Here is a 20,723-nt window from a genome sequence, read left to right on the forward strand (position 1 = left end):
ACACTTCTTGTCGAGTGTGCTCAAACCCGGCGGGTACGGCCTGGGTGTGATAGGCCAATGTGATGGCATCAAAACCCTAGTGGGAAAGCCTCTGTTTGGAGACAGTGTTCCCTTTCCGCTGTCCACCAAATCAGACAAAGAGCTGCTCAGAAAATCCAAAGCTCTGCATGCGGTCCACATAGGTATGCAAAGCATGTACCGGATACTGCAACGAAAAGGCTGGGTCTGCCTCCTTCCGGGGCAGTGCTTGCAGGTTCACTACCTGATCCCTGAAGGGGGTCGTAGGAACCTTGGGCACGTAGCCCGGTCATGGTCTTAGAATGACATGGGTGTCTGCCGGACCAAACTCCAGGCAGCTGCCACTGACAGAGAATGCTTGCAGGTCCCCAACCCTCTTGATGGAAGCAAGTGCGATCAGGAGAGCAGTCTTCAAGGAGAAGGCTTTGAGCTCGTCTGAATCTAGCAGCAAGAAGGGGGTCTCTGAAGGCCTGCAAGGACCACAGAGAGATCCCATGAGGGGAAAAGGCATGGCCTGGGAGGCCTCTAATTAACCTGATAATCAGATAGTGCTTCCCTAGGGACTTACTGTCCACTGCGTCGTGGTGAGCCAATATGGCGGCTACATAAACCTTCAAGGTGGTGAGGGACAGCCTCCCCTCCAGCCTCTCCTGCAAAAATGAGAGCACTGACCCGACTGCACACCTCTTCAGGCTTTCAGATCAGGAAGAGCAACTAATTGCAATCAAGCACCATTTTAGGGTGTAAAGTTGCGTGGTAGAGGGAGCTCTGGCTTGGTAGATCAGCCTTGGTTGATTGGTCTACGACAGCAAGTGGTAGGTCACTTAGATCTTCTGCATCCTGTCCAGGGTCTAGACACAGAGGTCCCAGAGGTCTGGGTACAGATGCCAGAGGGTGTCCCGTCTCTGAGAAAGGAGGTCCTTCCTCCAGGGAGGGGCTGTCGTGAGGAGATCCGAGAACCAAGTCCGTGTGGGCCAGTAAGGGTCCACCAGGGTGACTTGTTCCTCATCCTGTGAGTGGCACGCAATGACTCAAGTCATTGCTGGATCTAAAGGAGGGGAGGGAGGGCGGTTGTGACAATAACGAGAGCGCATGCCGCCTTGGTGATTTATGGACACTATCGTAGCGATGCTGTCTGATCGAATCAAGATGTGCTTGTCCTGGCCGCAGAAAACAGAGGTCTGTCCAGAGGTTGAAATTCTGGCGGCAGGCGGGGGTGATGAACACACAGTGCGTGCCATTCCCATCTCGGGACTCGAGTCTGGAGCCAGTGCTGAAGCGGTCTCATATGCATCAACCCCAGTGGCGCGACCGCCGCGGAGGATGCCATATGCCTCAGGAGCCTCTTGAATTGTTTTAAAGGAACCACTGTGCCTGGCTTGAATAAGGTGAGGCATTTCAGCACTGACTGCATGTGCTCGTTGTTGAGTCTAACTCCATGCCGAGAAAAGGCATGACATTGTGTTCGACGCTGAGGTAGGAGCTGCCTGTCATCTGGAAGCCACAGGTGGATGCCCTCGGCGGACAGAGCACAGCCCATACTGGTGCAGCAGCGGGGCATGATGTGGGAAATGGCCTCAGTCTGCTTCTTCGCCGCTGAGAACTGTTGGGTGAAGTTCACCACGGTGTCGCTGAATAAACCGAACTGGGATACTGGGACGTTGAGAAAGCGTGCTTTGTCCATATCCTGCATCTCGACCAGGTTCAGCCAGAGATGCCGTTCCTGGACCACGAGGGTGGCCATCGCCTGCCTGAGTGTCCGCGCTGTGTCCTTCGTGGCCCTTAGGGCCAGGTCGGTCACTGAGCACAGTTCCTGGAACACATCGGGGTCAGGACTACACGTGCAGACCTTTGTTCCCTTTGTTAAGGGTTATTGAAAGTTATCATTAATAACTACAGTAATAATTAATTTACAAATTCATGATAAATTATTGCAGTTTTAAAAAGATGTATAAAAATTATGATTTTCATTCAATACTTGCAAAATAGTGAGCATTTTAACTTGCAATACATGGAACTTTATTAATAATCACTCATATTCACACTTAATTAATAACAAATACATAAATACATCCATAAATAAAGATCTAAGGTATAAAATATAAAACAAAGATGTGAAAGATATAAACTGCCCAAATCCTTGATTTATGTCACAAATGCAGCAAAAATGTTAGCGTGATTGTTACGTTCCCGTGTTGTCTGCCCCGTGTTTTCTGTTTCACATGTCACTTATCCCGTTCCATGTCACGTTTTCCTTGTTGTCCGCTCCGTGTTTCACTTGTCTTTGTCTAAAAAACTACAATTCCCACAATTCCCGGCCTCCCTCACTGCCTGCACTCATCATTGTTCTCACCTGTGTCTCGTTTAGTCCTCATTGTGTCTGTGTATTTAAACCCTGTTGTTTTCCTTTTCCTTGTCGTTTGTTGTATGGTTTTCATGTCGTGCTTATGCCCCTGTTTCCTGCCCTTCGTTTATGTTCTTCCAGCTGTTTGTTCTTATGTGTTAGAGTTAGTTATTTTTTCCCATCGTGGACTTTTCTTTGTGTTTATTTATTTGTTATTTATAATAAAAGCCGCATTTGGATTCAAAGCACCCGTCTGCCTTCTCCTGCTTCCCACACACATTACAGAACGAACGACCAAACATGGATCCAGCGGTTCAGCGAGCTAACTTCCGGCTGCTCTGCTTGAAACGAGGGGATCGACCGGTAGAAGACCACATCCGTGACTTCCTCGTTCTGGCGAGCGTCTCGGACTACCCTAACTCTTCCCTTGTGGTCTTCTTCAGGGACAACCTGAACGACTGGCTAAAGGAGCGGTTGCCACTGGCAACGCGCTACTGGAAGCTCCGCGACTTCATGGAGGCAACTCTATTGGTCTGTGGCTCAACGTTCACCGTGGGTGTCGTTGAGGAGGACCCTACCTCTCCACCCACGGCGGTGACTCTCCAGTCATCCCTAGCGCTCCCGGTCACGCCAGCCCCTCTGGTCTGCGAGCCAGAGCCCACGCCTGCCCCGGTCTGCGAGCCAGAGCCCACGCCTGCCCCGGTCAGCGAGCCTGAGCCCTCGTCAGCCACGGTCAGCGAGCCTGACGCCACGCCAACCATGCACAGCGTTCCAGCGTCGCCAGTCTCATCAGTCCCGAGGAAGAGGAGAAGGGAAAAGTCCTCTGCTCTCCAGCCTCCCGTGGCTCTGCCCTCAGTGTCCAGCGGACCCAAGCTCACGCATACCACGGTTAACCAGCCAGAGCCTGAAGCCTCAAACGTCAGTGAGCCAGTGCCAGAAGCCTCAAACGTCAGAGAGCCAGCGCCTGTAGCCTCGACCGTCCCTGAGCCAGCGCCTGTAGCCTCGACCGTCCCTGAGCCAGCGCCAGTAGCCATGACTGTTCCTGAGCCAGCGCCAGTAGCCATGACTGTTCCTGAGCCAGCGCCAGTAGCCATGACTGTCCCTGAGCCAGCGCCAGTAGCCATGACCGTCCAAGAGCCAGCACCAGTAGCCATGACCGTCCAAGAGCCAGCGCCCCTCGAGCCTCCCAGGGCTCCGCCTCTCAAGTCTCCCAAGTCTCTCAAGTTTTCCAGGGCTCCTCCTCTCAAGCCTTCCAGGGCTCTGCCTCTCAAGTCTTCCAGGGCTCCTCCTCCCGAGCCTTCCAGGGCTCCGCCTCTCAAGTCTCTCAACTCTCTAGAGTCTTCCAGGGCTCCGCCTCTCAAGTCTCAAGTCTTCCAGGGCTCCGCCTCTCAAGTCTCTCGAGCCTCCCAGGGCTCCGCCTCCCCGAGCCTCCTACGGCTCCACCTCCAGAGCCTCCTACGGCTCCGCCTCCTGAGTCTCCTAGGGCTCCGCCTCCCAAGCATCCTGAGCCTCCCGAGCCTCCCTCTGCTCTGTCTCCTGAGCCTCCTACGGCTCCATCCCCTGAGCCTCCGGAGCTTTCCATGGTTCCGCCTCCCTCGGCTCCTCTTCCTGAGTCTCCCTCGGCTCAGCCTCCTGAGCCTCCCGAGTCTCCCATGGCTCCGTCAACCACGGCTCCACCCCCAGAGCCTCCCTCGGCCCTGCCTACAGAACTTTCTATTGTTCCGCCAACCACGACTCCGCCTACGAAGCCTCCCTCGGCGCCGCCTTCAGAGCCTTCTTCGCCCTCGCCTCCTTCGGCTCCGCCTCCCGAGCCTCCCTCGGCTCCGCCTCCAGTGGCTCCCTCAGCTCCGCCTTCTGAGCCTTCTACGCCATCGCCTCCCTCAGTTCCACCTCCCGAGCCTCCCTCAGTTCCACCTCCCGAGCCTCCCTCGGCTGCGCCTCCCGAGCCTCCCACGACGCCACCTCCCAAGCCTTCTACGGCTCCGCCCACAGTGTACCCCACGGCTCTGCCTGCCTCTGCTCAGCCCCCAGGGTCTCCTGCGGTCCTACCTGCGCCTCCTTCGGCGCCGCCACCCAAGCCTTCGACTGCTCCGCCTCAGAAGTCTTCCTTGGCTCCGCCTCACGCGGTTCCGCCAGCTCCCCCAGTGGCCACTCCTCCTCCCAGGCCCCCTGAACCGGCCTCTGTCCTGTGGCCACCTCCCAGGCCACCCAAACCTGTCCCCAGATTGTGCCCCCTTTGGTCTGTCTGTTTTCCCCCTTTTCTAGCCCCTCTCTCCTTGAACATTTGTTTATTTTTGCTATTTTTTTGTTTCTTAGGAACGTCTGGAATCCGGTCCTTTTGAGAGGGGATTATGTTATGTTCCCGTGTTGTCTGCCCCGTGTTTTCTGTTTCACGTCACGTTTTCCTTGTTGTCCGCTCCGTGTTTCACTTGTCTTTGTCTAAAAAAACTACAATTCCCACAATTCCCGGCCTCCCTCACTGCCTGCACTCATCATTGTTCTCACCTGTGTCTCGTTTAGTCTTCATTGTGTCTGTGTATTTAAACCATGTTGTTTTCCTTTTCCTTTGTCGTTATGCCCGTTTCCTGCCCTTCGTTTATGTTCTTCCAGCTGTTTGCTCTTATGTGTTAGAGTTAGTTATTTTTTCCCATCGTGGACTTTTCTTTGTGTTTATTTATTTGTTATTTATAATAAAAGCCGCATTTGGATCCAAACCACCCGTCTGCCTTCTCCTGCTTCCCACATACATTACATTGATTTAAAAAGAGGGATTATATGTGTTTATATTCATCACTGCAATGTCTTGACTGACTTGTGTTGTCACGTTGATGTAAACAGAATGGTGCTACTCCGAGTGCTGTCAAAACTCTATAATCAAGGACTCATAGGAGTCTACTTTACATTAAGGTACATTTTTATTGGTTACTAATGTTTAAAAAAAATTATCCACCATTTACAACATGTGAGGTAAAATGGCTCACTCTTTGGAAGGTATTGCATAAAAGTCACCATTTTAATGCCTGTTTTTATTACCTCATATTGATCTTTTAATTTAAAGTTTAGATAATTAGTTATTAATTAAACCCTTTATAAGCTCTCAACAAAAGGAACATTAATGTAAAGTGTTACCCAACTAATTGACTAATCCAGAACTAATCAGCAAATTAATTCAGCCCTAAATGGCACGTCAAAGCAAAACTCACTGTGGTTGGTTGCTTTGTGTGTTATATGGGCTCTTCCTGTGTAAGTGGGCAGTTTGTGAGCAGAATAAGCTGCAAACTGGACCAGATTTTGTGCTGTTAGTTCAAAGTTCGGCTAAATGGCACTAAAGCAAAAGTTTCCTCTAAATTCAACCTTTTTTTTTATGTGTGTGTATAACTCATCAATGTTGTCTATTTTTCGGTCTCAAATCAAATAATCATATCAAATAAGAGCACATACAAGCAGCGGTCATCAACGTGCCGGCGTGACAACATGCTGACATGAACAACGACCTTGAGGTTATTTCTGAGACGAGGCTTTCTCCCTCTAGCATCACATCTGGGAATTTCAGCAGGGAAAACAAGATGGCTGTAGATTTCAAGAATGTTTAAAAGGTCACACATCCTAACAAATGCCAACGGTGCCAAACCTTTCCCCCCCCAGAAATAGCTATCTGGAAAACAAAGAGTCTGACTCAATGCGAAAAGACATTTTTATAATGGAAAATGTTTTAATATAAGTTTGGCCTTTAATTAAATGCTTTGGATTGATTATTTTGCGACAGCTGAATTGGTAGAAAGTAGAGCAGTGTTTCCGGTAACAGGACACACATAAGATTAAATGAAAACCTTTATAAATGGCACTCCAAACTATTTCTGTTCTGTTATCCAGCACACTCCATGTTTGATTTAAAATGTGAATTATCTTACTTTTCAGTAGCATAAATTCCAAACATGAAAGTTATGCCTTCCACAATCAAATGGTCAAACGTATGCAAATACTTAAAATAGCAGTTGTCATTTGTTCATGTATTGTTTATTTAGGGAGTCTTACCATAGATCAATTATCACAAAAAATGTATCAAATATGTTGCTGACAACTGTAAAAAATTAAAAAATTATATATATATATATATATATATATATATATATATATATATATATATATATATTAGTTACTATTGCAAAAGGGCAACTTATTGTTTGCCATGGGACCTTTGGAGTGCAGGGACCCTTGACCTGTTCGTGACAGAAAATGCTTTATAAGTTCTCCTGGCATGACATTTATTACTGAGGTTAGCACAATGTAAAGGTGGCCTTAGCAACTTCAAAGAAAGGTTGACTTCAGCCAAGCATCAAAACCTCCAATTGGGTCCATTGCCTTCAGGCGTCCTTCTGTATTTTAACTCAGTCAGCTTTTTTATTTATTTTTTGCTTATTGATTTTTGTTTTTTTTGTGATGTAGTTCCATTATTTTTTCACTTTGGAACTCATATTTACTTGACCAGAACACAACTGCAATATTTTTAAACAGTGAACAGGCCAGATTTTCTTTGTTCACATTTATGTTATGATTATGATAAAAGAAAGAAAGAAAAAATAGCTGAATGCAAGCTTTCCTTTAGTGCCATGTAGCCGGACTTTGACCTATCAGCACAAAATCTGGCCCAGTTTGCAGCTTATTCTGGTCAAGAACTGCCCACTTAAGCAGGAAGAGATCATCTAACCAACACACAAAGAAAGCAACCACAGTTGTTTTTTTTTTGGGGGTTGTTTTTTTGCACCATTTAGGGGTGAATTAATTTGTTTATCAGTCGTGGATTAGTTCATTTGTTAGGTAACATTAAGGAAATGTTATAGGTTCAATGCAAGTTAAGCTCAATCAACAGTATTTGTGGCATAATATTGAACAATATTGATTACCACAAAAATGTATTTTGATTCGCCGCTTCTTTTCTTTAAAAAGAGTAACAAATCTTGGTTTCCAGTGAGGCGCTAACAATGGAATGTGGCCAATCCGCAAACGTTAAAATACTAAACGATAAAAAAAGCTAACTTATATTAAACCCGGAATATTACTTTAATGTTCACTTTGTAGAGGGTTTATAAAGGGGTTCATTAATGAATATTATCACACGGCTCTCTGGAATACTCGATTCTGATTGGTCAATGGCGGCATCCAGCAGTCAGATGACATCGAACATCCTTGGATTAAGACGCATCAGACCGCTCATCCGGTTTCTGCGAGCCATCTCTCCTGCTTCTCGGCTCACTGTGCGATCTCTACAAGCTAATAAAATAATTTCAACTCAAATTCATGTCCATTTATTTATTTGGCAGTTAGTCTTGTAAGAGGTTGAATGTTGAGGAGTCAGATGATAAACACCAACAAACACCAACCTCCGGTTGATGCAAACCGGAGGTTGATTTCAGATGTTCAAGACATTACAGTCATGGATAAAAACACACATAATCCCGTATCCCCTCACTATAATAGTATATTTTGGTGCATTAATTTATTAGGGAATGTTTTCATTAACTCTTTCCCCGCCAGCGTTTAAAAAAAAAAAAAAAAAAAAAGTTGCCAGCCACCGCCAGGGTTTTTGACGATTTTCGCTAAATTTTAATGGCCCGCAGAATATTTTCTTCCATGAATATATGAAGATGCTATATATCAAAATAGAGCCTCTGCTTTTAGGCAAAAAAAAACGATTTTATTTTATCTTCATTTGTTCTTTTTTTATTGCCACTTGAACAGAGGTAGGTTTTGTCAAAAACAACATTTCGGACAAAAAGCTGAGAAAAAGGCATTTTTATCAAACAAGTGCTTTAGTATTAGTATGGTGTTCCACTTCTTCACGTTTGAGACGATCGCAGTCTGTTTCTTTGATCAAAGAGTTGCGTACTCTCTCAAAACATGTGCGTGGGTCTTCCTTACTGTATACCACCTAAAACACGGTTACCCGGAAAATTCTGTGTTTGGCGGGGAAGCGTTTTTTCATAAAACCCAGAAAATTCCGTGTTTGGCGGGGAAAGAGTTAATATAAGCATGAATACGTTTATATACAAATAATTTTTAACATGCGAGTTAGAACGCTCACTATTCAGCAAGTATTTAATTAAAATCAACCTTGTCATTGATGTTTCAGTAATGCAGAGTTTACACTATGCGATTTTAAACCCGATGTTCACTCGCCGACAGAAGCCTGAAATTGTAGGCAAATCAGAGCACGCTCCCGTGAGCAACGATCGCAATGTATGAATTATCAAAGCCGCGATCTGAGAGAATCGCAGACGTGTTACTGCTGTCAGCAATATATATATAGAATGGAGGAAAAATTTGTGGAAAATTGGCATTTGATGTTTCATCTCAGTCAAGTAAGCAAATAGGTAGATTTTTTTAGTAGAAGGTACTTTTTCATATTGTAACTAATAAAATACACAATGTCTTTAGGTGATTAAAAACATATACATCATATTCTGAAATGCATAACGTATGATCTTGCATTTGTTTTTGTATCTCGTATCACTTCTCGCATGTACGCTGTTGTGAAATGTAATTTGGAGTCCAGGCAGATTGTCGGGATTCGTCAATAGTGAAATGTCTTGTAATGTGTTCACCCCTGTCGCCGATTCCTCGTGTAATTTGAAAACGATACGACTTCCATGACAAGACAGACAGTTGTGCAATATGAATGGTACCACGATCCGATGTTTTTGAAAGTCGTGTAGTGTGTGGAAGGCATAACACTTTACAATAAGGTGCTTCAAAATAAAAGTCCCGCTAGTATCTGACCATAAACACTCAAAAATATATCAAAATATGCATAAAACAATTGCTAACAAATTATGTAATTAATTAAAGCCATTAGGTCTTTTACATTAACAATAAACTATTTTATTTTTATTAACTAACATTAACAAAGATTAATAAATACTGTAAAAAAAAAGATATTGTTAATTGTTTGTTCATGTTACCTAATGCATTTACTAATGTAAACAAATGAATTATTTATAATATATTTCACTATAAATATATTATAAATAATATACTATAATTATATATATTTTATATCACTTCTGAGATAAGGGACAAAACATATTCTACTGTAACGTGTGCAGAAATATGACACAAGGGGTGGATGTAAGAGCAGCTTTAATAAAACTAAACAAAAAGAAACAACACTGGAAAACAAACATCAGGATACAATAACCAGGAACACAACTATTATAGCCTATCAGGTCAAGAACTGACAAAGACAGAGAGCATATGAGGCCAAAATATACACAGGCGCAAACAAGGCGAAAAAGACACAGGTGGGAGACAATCAGGGAAGGAACCAGGAACTGAACAAAGACAAGAGACCAAAACTACATTTCAAAATAAAAATCTAAAGACACACAGGAGATCAATGGCGATCCGGCAGTCAGCCGGAAACGTGGCCTGATGAGGCAGGGTGTGGTCTGACAAGAAAGACCTATGCCATGGAGCGGGCCTGACAAGACAGATGTGGCTGCATGACATGGAGACTCAGTGGGAGGAGCCACTGGAGGCTCATGGGGTGGAGCGTCTGGAGGCTCATGGGGCTCAGAGGTCAAGGTGTCCAGGGACTCAGGCACTGAGGTCAAGACGGCCGTGGACTCAGCCGAGGTCAGGGCGGCCGGAGTCTCAGATGGTGAGGGAGCGCTGTGTTCATCCACACATGAAAAAAAAAACACTTTACAAAGTGATGTTAATGTATTACTTCTACGTGAGTTCTCCCATCTACGGCAAGTCCCATCTACGGCAAGTTGTAAAGATTTATACCAATCCAATATATGGATTCCTTCTAACTGGAAGGATATGGAGTCCTTCCAGTTAGACCTGCTTGCTATTGCACTAAAGTTAGAGGAGAAATCTAAATAGAGTCCTGCCCGGCAAAGTGCTGCAAATTTGTCTGCTAGATCCAAGGGTGGTCGGTACTTCTGGAACGTGTGCAGAAATATGAGACAAGGGACTGGATCTAAGAGCAGATTTAATAAAACTAAACAAAACAAACAGAAGAATCACTGGAAAACAAGCATGAGAATATAATAACTAGGAACACAACCATTTCAGCCAATAACGACTAGAACCGACAAAGACAGAGCACAAGAGGAAAATATACTGTATACACAGGAGCAAACAAGGCTAACAAGACACAAGTGGGAGACAATCAGGGAAGGAACCAGGAACAGAACTAAGACAAGAGTCCAAAACTACATTTCAAAACAAAAGTCCAGAGACACAGACACTACAGAACATGTTAAACCTACATACAAAGACAACTTTATGTTAAAAATATTATTAATAAAAACACTGAAAAGTTAAATATTAAGGAAATGTGTATTCTCAGGATATTCATTACTTATATTTCTTTATAATTTAATTCAATCTGTTTTTAAATACGTGCTCTATACATGGAAGCACATGTAAATGTACTTGTCCTCAGCAAGAGGTCACAATATTAAACTGCCAAACCATTTCCTGCTCAAGGTGGGTGCAACAGTAGGACATATGGGGCAAATTCCAGAATATCCCTTGAAGGGCACTGCAGGAAGGGGATGCCACATGAAGGGGTATTCCAAATGAAAATTAGCACTTCAACTGCTCAACGAAAGGCCTTTCCACAAGACCATTAGTGAAGGGTACATACAATGGTCAATTCTAGGAAGTTATTTTACCGTTTATGATAATTTGGCCCTGGGTGGCGTGTCCTCGCAATATATTTTGAAGCAAGGTTGTCAGTAAGAGCATATTACATGTTCAAACACTCTGACAAATGCTGTAACCCAATGTATGAGACCCAAGTTTCCTGCTCCCTCCAGAGTTCCCACTTCAAGGGCTCTACTCTTCGGAGTGAGTTGGGGATAGGGATGCTCTCTTCCAATTGGAAATTACCAGTGGTCTGTTAAGTTATTTATTCTTTTTGTAAACTAACAATGTTTAAGTCTCTGCAGTCACAGCTTCAACATGACAACACTGTCTTCCCATTGTGATAATTTATGTTAGAATTGTGGGATACATTTTGGCATTTTAATTTAGGTTATAGAGGCAGCTTCAACTGAGTGGGGAAAAATAGCTCCAGTGTGCAACACACCATTTAGATGGAAGAAATCTTAAATTTTGTCAACTCAATTTTGTCAACTTTGTGTGAAAACATCTCACTATATATGGAATGAATCAGGAGAAGGCAGACGGAGGGTGTGGATCCAAACGCGGTTTATTCAGGAAAGTAGAGGGAACACAAACACTGGAACAAAATAAAAGGTCCACAATGGGAAAAGGAAACTAAATACTAAATAACACACTGCAGGGGTTACACAGGTTGGGAAAGACATCCACGAAGGGCAGGGTAGAAACATAAAGGGTAACCATGAGCGACGACAAGAAACATCAACATTAATCAAACATCAAACAAACAACGATCGACAAGGACTGAACAAAGAACCAGGGTTTAAATACAAGAGGAACAAACAAGGGAATGAGGGACACCTGGGGGGAACAATCAGGGAAGGAGAAGCAATCAGGGGAACACCAATCATAAAAAGAAACTACAGAGGACTACAAAGACCAAACAGGAAACAGGACCTAAACTAAAGTTCAAAATGACAGCACAAAACAAAAGACAACAGTGAACATGACAGAATAAAAGAAACTACAATAACCAAAACAGGAACTAAACTAAACTTCAAAATAACAGTACAAAAACAAAAGACAACAGTGAACGTGACAATATATTAATGATATGATGCCACAAACTGGCAAATCCAGCCAGTAGGTCTTCCACACAAGTGTTTATAATAATAATCCAAAACAGAAAGTGTCTTAGTGCTACTCTACATATCTTTGTATTATATCTAAATTATTTGCTTATGCTTGTGTATATAAAGCAAACATATATCAATGTGAGCTGTGTTGCTCCTGTACAATCTTGTTTATGCTCTCTTAGACACTGACCTACACAAGCCAAGAAGATATATGAGTGCATCACCTAAATAGAATTTTCAGATCCAAATTCAGATCTTTTTAGTCTCCATGTTTTTCAGGGAGTAAATGAGGCATACAACATTTCTGAAGGAATAATTCTAGCTCTGGTTGAAGCCTGGAATTAATTCAGACACAAAGTCCTGTTGCTTTTCTCCAACTTCATGTTAGTAATGGGCTATTTTGTCAACATAATGCCGCAGCAAATGGAGTAAGGTAATGACTGCATTTGCTGATTGAAATGGAAAATGAAAGGTGGATATAGGGCTTCTTTGCCCAGGCCCATTTAAGGCAGGGCCTCCCAGCAAATGGACTGTGCCGGAGAGCAAGGGCGAGAAGCCATTTCCACTGCTCTGGACTTTGTTGAGCATTTTTACTATTTCTAAACTCAGATGCCAATGTTGAACTCTTTTGGGTTTTATTAGCAGTGTTAATTGTCTACCTATGGTTATGGAAGAGCAAATGTCTAACTGGTTTAATTGGTAAAAGAAAAATATAAAAACCATCAGCAAAAAAAGTCACATGATGTCATGTTGCTAATTGCATAAGTAAAGAGTAACAGTGAGGAACAATATACAGATAATATGTAATTGTTTTGTGGAAAAGCACATAATTAGGTTGTGAAAGTTGGCACAGTAATTGGGGTAGGGCTGAATAATTCACTAACCCATATAGGGGTCTCTCAGTCAAACCCTCTAGCGCCACCATCAGCTCAAATTTGACATTTCAGTAACACACTATAATGACAACACAGTATAAAGTATTTGTAAATCATTTGTATATAGTTAACTGATCATTTATAAATTAATGTTCCTACATTACTAATACATTAATAAGTTGCTATGTACAAATATGAGGGGCCGTTTAGGCCGTAATTCAAACTTTACCTCTCGTATACACACAACACCCTCTCACAATCATGTAACACACTCTGATATAAATACAAAATGTTTGCACATACACTCAAAAAGCTCAAACATTCTCACACACATACAACACTGGCACATTCACTGCTTTTACCTCTAACATAAACATAAAACACTCATGCTTTCACTACTTTTAACTCTCACACATACACAGAAAAAGCTCAGACATTCACTAATTTTACCTCTAACACACTGTGAAGGTGAGGGCATGGTCAAGCACCCATCTTGGGAAAGAGAAAGCAATAAGGACATCCACCTGAGATGAATTGTGTCTTATTACCATTTCCATGTTCACAGTGAGAGTCGGGGGAGATAAAAGATGGCCAAGTCCACCAAAAGAGACAGAGAGATGTAGCAGAGTGTTCCTGGATGCGATTTGTATTGTGCTGAAAATAATCAGTTTGAGTGTGACCACTGAAAAGTGGAATATATATATATATATATATATATATATATATATATATATATATATATATATATATATATATATATATATATAGACTGTGAAGCTGTGGGAAATAAAGCCCTTTTGAGTTGGACCTCGCCATGTCCCACTTCCTCCTTTTGATTCAAATATGAACATCTGTTACACTGGTGCCGAAACCCCGGATAAGGAGGAAGGTAGGCTGCTATAGAGTTGTCTTTGCCACTGGAGGAAGTGTTCTGATCCCTCGCCAGCATCCACCAGGATCAATACCAGGCCCTCATTTATCTGCGGGAGGAGCAGCAACAGCGCTTCAAGGCACTCTCGAACCAATAAGAGGACCGACGGACATTGCGGAGCTTGGTAACCAGCTTTTCCCAAATTGTTAAAGGGGTTGTGTGTGGATGGGCCCTGTAATATAGTGGTACAGTCTGGGTTGTGCAATGCACTGACAGGGGAGCCGGAGCTGGGGGCAGTCTACATCAGCTCAACATCAGGATGACGTAAGGGAGGGGGACGCCTCAGCTTCCCAAGCCCTTAGGGGAATTCCTGCTGGGGATTTCCCTCTGGAGCAGACACGAGATGAGACTCTTAAGCATGCATTTGACCAAGTAAAAGTAATTGATGGTCAACCCCTTCAGCCATGCATTGCAATCACATATCCATATTTTTTTATTATAATCGAATGGATGTATTGAGTGACGCAGGATGCTCTAATAAAAGAAGATACACCCCAGTTGTTAGTACGAAGGAGCTGTCAGGAAATATTGTTCCAAGCTGCTCATCAAAGTTCAATGGCAGGTCACTTGGGACAGGGGAAAACACTAAACTGTCTCATGGCCCATTTCTATTGGCCGGGCATTTGCAGGGATGTTAGCCGGTGGTGTACGACATGCCGCGAATGTCAGCTGGTGAATACGCCGGGCACTCCTATAGCGCCATTGTGCCCTCTTCTGACGATCGAGGTTCCCTTTGACAGAGTTGGCATGAACAGAGTTGACATGGACCTCGTCAGGCCATTAGAATGGTCAGCATATGGGCATCGCTTTGTGTTGGTTCTGGTGGACTACGCAACGCGATACCCGGAAGAAGTGTCTCTTCGCAACATTTCAGAGTTCAATGAAATTCAGTGTTGTGGAGGCTCTCTCAAATCTTCACTGACCAGGGCACTACTTTCATGTAATGTACACTTTGTAAACTGTACAAATTATTGAGTATTAAATCTATTCAAACAACCATGTACCATCCAAAAATGGACAGCTTGGTCGAACAATTTAATAAGACCTTAAAAACAATTATTTGTAAATTCATGCACGAAGATGCTCGGCATTGGGAGAAGTGCCTTGAGCCCCTGTTATTTGCAGTGCAAATGGTCCCACGAGCCTCCATAGTGTTTTCCCTATTTTAATTGAATTTTATGGGCTTAAGCCACGTGGCACCTTAGACATCATGAAGGAAAATTGGAAGGAGGGACCTTCACAGAGCAAAAATGAAATTCATTAAATTCTTGACTTGAGAGCACATCTCAACACACTGGGCAACTATCACAGGATAATTTGCTAAAGGCGCAAGATTGAAAGGCCCGGCTTAATAACAGGGGAGCTCGGCTACAGGAATTTGCACCGGGAGATAAAATGCTTGTATTACTGCCCACATCGAGCTCTAAATTACTCGCAAAATGGCAAGGGCCCTTTAAGGTCACACAGCGAGTTGAGGAAGTCGATTATGAGGTAGTGCATTCGGATAGAGGCAGGGCTCGTCAAATTTACCTCCTCAACCTACTAAAACCATACTAAAACTACCTGTTACATAACCTGTAACAGGTAGTTGAATTTTGGAATACAATTCATTTTAATAACATTAACCTTCCCAATCATCAATAAATGTAATGAAGCCCACCTGTCCATATCATTCGAAAATGTATTAAGGGATCAAAATTAACTGACTAAATCAGACAAGTTTGCTGGGAATAAAATTCCCAAATAATTAATGCCCTTTTTTGGACAGTACGCTGTCAAAGCCAAAGCTTTGGATTTAGACCAATTGACTTTGTATCCTGAGAACTTGGAAAAGGAATGAATAATTCTGTGGAGGCATAGATCTAGTAGGGTCGGAGCCGAATAATAAAATATAATCTGCATAAAGCAGAAGCTTATGCGCCACACCTCCCACCCCTGGATTACCCCTGGATAATCATCCTCCTTTCTTACAGCGGCTGCTAATGGTTCCAGGGCAAAACATAACAATAGTGGGGAAAGAGCGCAACCCTGCCCCTATCTAAAGTGAAATTAGTCAATTTGTTAGTATCGCCGCGACCTGGTATCTATAAAGTAACTTAATCCAATCAATAAAAGTACTCCTGAACCCATACATTTCCAAAATCTTAAAAAGATAATTCCATTCTACCATATCAAACACCTTTTCAATATCAAGTGAGATGGTAATGACTGGAGATTGATCATTTGCTACTGAACACATGACATTGGTAGAGACCTTGCCTGTAGGCAGGGCCTTAATTACCTCATCAAGCTCCTCCAAGGTTATCTCAGAATGAAGTGATTTTTTTTTTGCTCAGTCGTAAGTTTAGGAAGATCTAATGGTTCCACAAAGTTTCTAATATCTTCATCAGTAGATGAAGATGTGGAACTATAGAGATCAAAGTAGAATTCTTTAAAAGCATTATTAATATCAATGGCCGAGGTAAAAATTTCACCAGCAGAGGGAATGGCAGATTAAGAATCTCGGCTTTATATATCTAGTCAAAAGTTTTTCTACTTTGTCCCCCGACTCAAAGTACGACTGTCTTGCCCTGAATAACCAAAACTCCACTTTTCACAACAAAATAGTATTATGTTTATATGTTTATATGTTGCCATCAGACAACATATGGCACTTCATCTCTGCTGCTACACTTTTAGTATTTCCTTCCAACTCCACAAGTTCTCGTGCTTTGGATTTTGTGATTAATGAGTCATACTGTATGATCCGACCCCTAAGAACTGCCTAAAGTGCCTCCCAAGCCACACCCACAGAGATTACTGAGGACCTGTTGGTCTCCATATAAATATAAATATTGATTTCAGTCTTTAACATTTGTTGGAAATCAGGATTTTGCAAAGATTTTTCTCCGTATGTGGCAACACCTCTAAACTCAACAGGACGTGAGCTGAGAATAAGATATTTCCAATTGAGCAATAAACAACAGATGAAATAAGGGATTTGGATATAAAAATATATATTCTATAATAAAACTTATGGACTGAAAAAAATGTATAGTCTCTAACAGATGGGTTCAAATGTCTCTAAATATCCGTAAGACCAAGATTTTTACACATCCTGTGAAGTGTCATTGTTGTTCTAGGGAGCTTACACACGTTGCTCCACTATGATCAAGGACTGAATCCATCAAAAGATTAAATTGTCCTCCCAATTTTACATCATGAGGGGTGCCAGCGGCTTACAATATCCCTTCAAGATCAATAAAAAAGCTAAGATTATACAGAACACATTACCCATTAGTGAAACAATCAAACCCTGAACAAAACAAACAGATAAAAGAACAATTTGCGCATTTACCCCCAGCATGACAATCCCTCTAATCTCAAAAGGTCCATGAACAACCTCGAGCCCCCATGACAACTTTGCCATCGGATTGCTCATTACCTAACAGAAAATACTTTGTAACTAAACCCAAGCCAATAGGCAGAATGAACACAAACAACATATAGATTCATTTACAGAACTGTCTCAAAGGTGTGATCCTCCACAAAACAAATTCCAGTCGATATAAAACCATTCAGTTTCCTTGGATAGACAAATTAATGTTCAGTGAGCCAGCTGTTATGTGTTCAGCAGATGACATAATCATTCCAATATCCCATAAAAAAAAACTCCACAGCCAGCAGGAGGCATAAGCATGAAAACCGAACAGAATCATCCACAACTGTTCCGAAACAGTGTTATTCAACAGAACAAGCTTCAGCCGTTAGGCAGAACCAACACAAAAAGAAACAAAACAGGCAACCCGGTTCCTCAAATGGTCAAATCAATTCACTTGGAGGCGACATAATTTATACCATGACTTTCTCAGTCTGTCAAATTCATAAAAGACATCCTTTGTGTGAGCATGTAGATATTTTGCAGTCATCCGTAGTGTCTATTCTCAAACTGGCCAGGAACTTCAGTGCAAAAGTAATCTTCCGTCAATGCAAAAGATTCTTTAAGGAAGAGTGTTTTTCACAAAACAAACTCCAGCCGCTAGGTGGAGCCAATGCAAAAAGAAACAAAAATTATGCCCAGCTTCCTCCGAAAGCCAGCGTAAGTACAGCGAGTCCTCAAACCACAAACCTGAATTAAACCGAGAATATAAAAAAGAAATTCCGTCGAGGAAAAGACAAGAAAACATAGTGTGTGCTATCTGTAGCAGCTGTAGTAACAGGTATGATTTCACAAAACATTTATAGATTCATATTAAAACTATAAAAGAGGAAGGAGACTTAGTTTTATTATAACAAAGCCAGTTTTAATTGTTGATTTAAAATGTTTAGGCAACTGTTTTTTGTTTGTTTGTTTTTTCCAAAACAAAATGTTATAATTTGTTTTTTGTACCCATAATTACATTGACCTACTCAGTAATGATGAGCCATACATGGTCAAATGTAATTCTTGAAACAACATCAACAACAACAATAAAAGGAGAATTAAGGGCTTCAAAGCCTGGACCTCTTTGAATTATGGGCCAATTTTCAAGATCTGCAGGTCTTTCTCACCACACCAGACTTTACCACCACATGGCACCACCTGGAGATCGGCATAATGGCAGGGTGTACCATCTCCCCATTGGCCTTTACCATGGTCATAGAAGTGACAATAAGAGCCTCCAAGTGGGTAGTGGGTGGTGAACGGTTGAATTCTGAAGTCAGTTTACCACCCATCAGGGCCTACATGGACAACATGACAACCTTGACAACAACAGCAACTTGCACCACATGGCTTTTAGAGAAGCTTCAAGACAAGCTTCAAGACAACATCAATGGGGCCAAAATGAAAATTAAGACATCCAAATAAAGAAGCATCTCTATTATCAAAGGCAAACTTATAAAGCAAAGGTTTTTTTATCAATCAGGAACCAATTCCAACTGTGTCAGAAAAGCCCGTCAAAAGTCTTGGAAGATGGTATGACTCAAAGCTAAAGGACACTGATCAAGCACATGAACTAAGGCAAGAAACCATCAAAGGTCTGAAGAACATCAATTAATCTATACTTCCCGGCAAGCTACAAATCTGGTGCCTGCAGTTTGGGCTACTACCACCTTATATGGCCACTGACCATCTATGACATCCCTCTCACAAGAGTTGAATAGATGGAAAGGATTATCTGCTCTTATGTGAGGAAATGGTTAGGCTCAATGCCTGAGCAGCATAGGCCTGTATGGTTAGGGGATACTCGAGCTGCCTCTCTCCGGCCTCACAGAGGAATTCAAATTCGCCAAAGTGAGGCTAGAGATTACCCTGTCAGAGTTCAGAGACAATGTGATCAGAGCTGCTGCCCCCACCATAACAACAGGAAGGAACTGGACTGCCAAGAACGTTGCACAGCAGGCAATATCTGCTCTCTGCCATGGTGACATTGTGGGCCAAGTTCAACAGAGAAGAGGAGGCTTGGGGCTTGGTGAAAGATGATCTCACTGGAACAAGAGAACAAGGTTGTGGCTTATGTCCCCCGACAGGAGGAGTCAATATGCTGTGTCAAATCTGTGTCACAAGCCAAAAAGGGCCAGTGGATCAAATGGGAGAGTGTGAAAAAAAGGAATATCAGCTGGAAAGACTTGTGGGAGATGGAGACAAGCAGGATAAGTTTCCTCATTCATGCAACCTACGACATCCTTCCTACCCATCAAAATCTCAACCAATGTTGGGGTGGAGATCCATCATGCCCCTTGTGTTCATCAACAACAACAATAAAGGACATACATACTGGGTGCAAGGTGAGCCTCTCCCAAGTACGGTACACCAAGTCCTCAGGTGCTTGGCAGCAACTCTGGAAAACAAGAGAACAGCCTTCAATGCCTTGCCAATGAAGAGAACCGATCCAGCTCAGCCAGTAGCATTTGTCTGGGAAGGGAAACAAAAACAGTGGAAGATCCCATAAAAGGCCAGCATTGGACAGCTAAAGGCAAATGCTAGTGGATGTGGGCTAACGGTTTATGTTCCCATCAGAAATAGCCATTACTATGTGCAACTTGAGGCCAGAACTGGTGCTGTGGTTTAACTCTCTGCACACACTCTACTTTGTGTAGCTCACAGTCCCTTGGGAGGATGTCTCACGAGAAGCTTTTGAGAGAAAGAAGCTGCGATACACCGAGATAGGAATTTAAATAATAAATCAAATACAATTGAATGCAACAGCACCCGCCCACTTTTTCAGCTGTCTGGGTTCGGAAAGTATTTTATCCATAATTTTTTTTCATAAAATGCTTGATAAAACAGTTACCAACCAACTTCGAGATGAATCACAATGTAACAAACTATGTTTAGAAAAAAAAGATCAAAAAATCAGACAAAAAGACAAAGATGCAAAACTGTGTACTTGCGTCTTTCAAAAAGGGAACAAACTACAGTCCTATGAACCATTGCGAATTACATAATCTATTATAAACTATGGAAATATATTAAACTGTTGATTTATATTGTTGATGAGTATGAAAACAATATTTTTTAAATGAATTTGCTAAATATTACAATATATACGGATATAAGTAGTTTTAGGGTGAAGGGACAGCAACTTGACAGTTTTGTAGCGCTGCCACATAAGTATGGAATATAAATATATATATATATATATATATATATATATATATATATATATATATATTGCTGTTAAAAAATCTAATTTTTCTTAGAAAACAGCCATAATTAATATGTTATTTTCCTGGGTTTATTGCCAAGTTAAGTGTTTTTGAGTTCCCGTTTAACTCTTGCGAGAGTTCTGTCGCGAAGCTCCAGGGAATTCCCATTGACGTCA

This window comes from Xyrauchen texanus, chromosome 4 (genome assembly GCF_025860055.1).
Source record: "Xyrauchen texanus isolate HMW12.3.18 chromosome 4, RBS_HiC_50CHRs, whole genome shotgun sequence".
NCBI classification, from domain to species: domain Eukaryota; kingdom Metazoa; phylum Chordata; class Actinopteri; order Cypriniformes; family Catostomidae; genus Xyrauchen; species Xyrauchen texanus.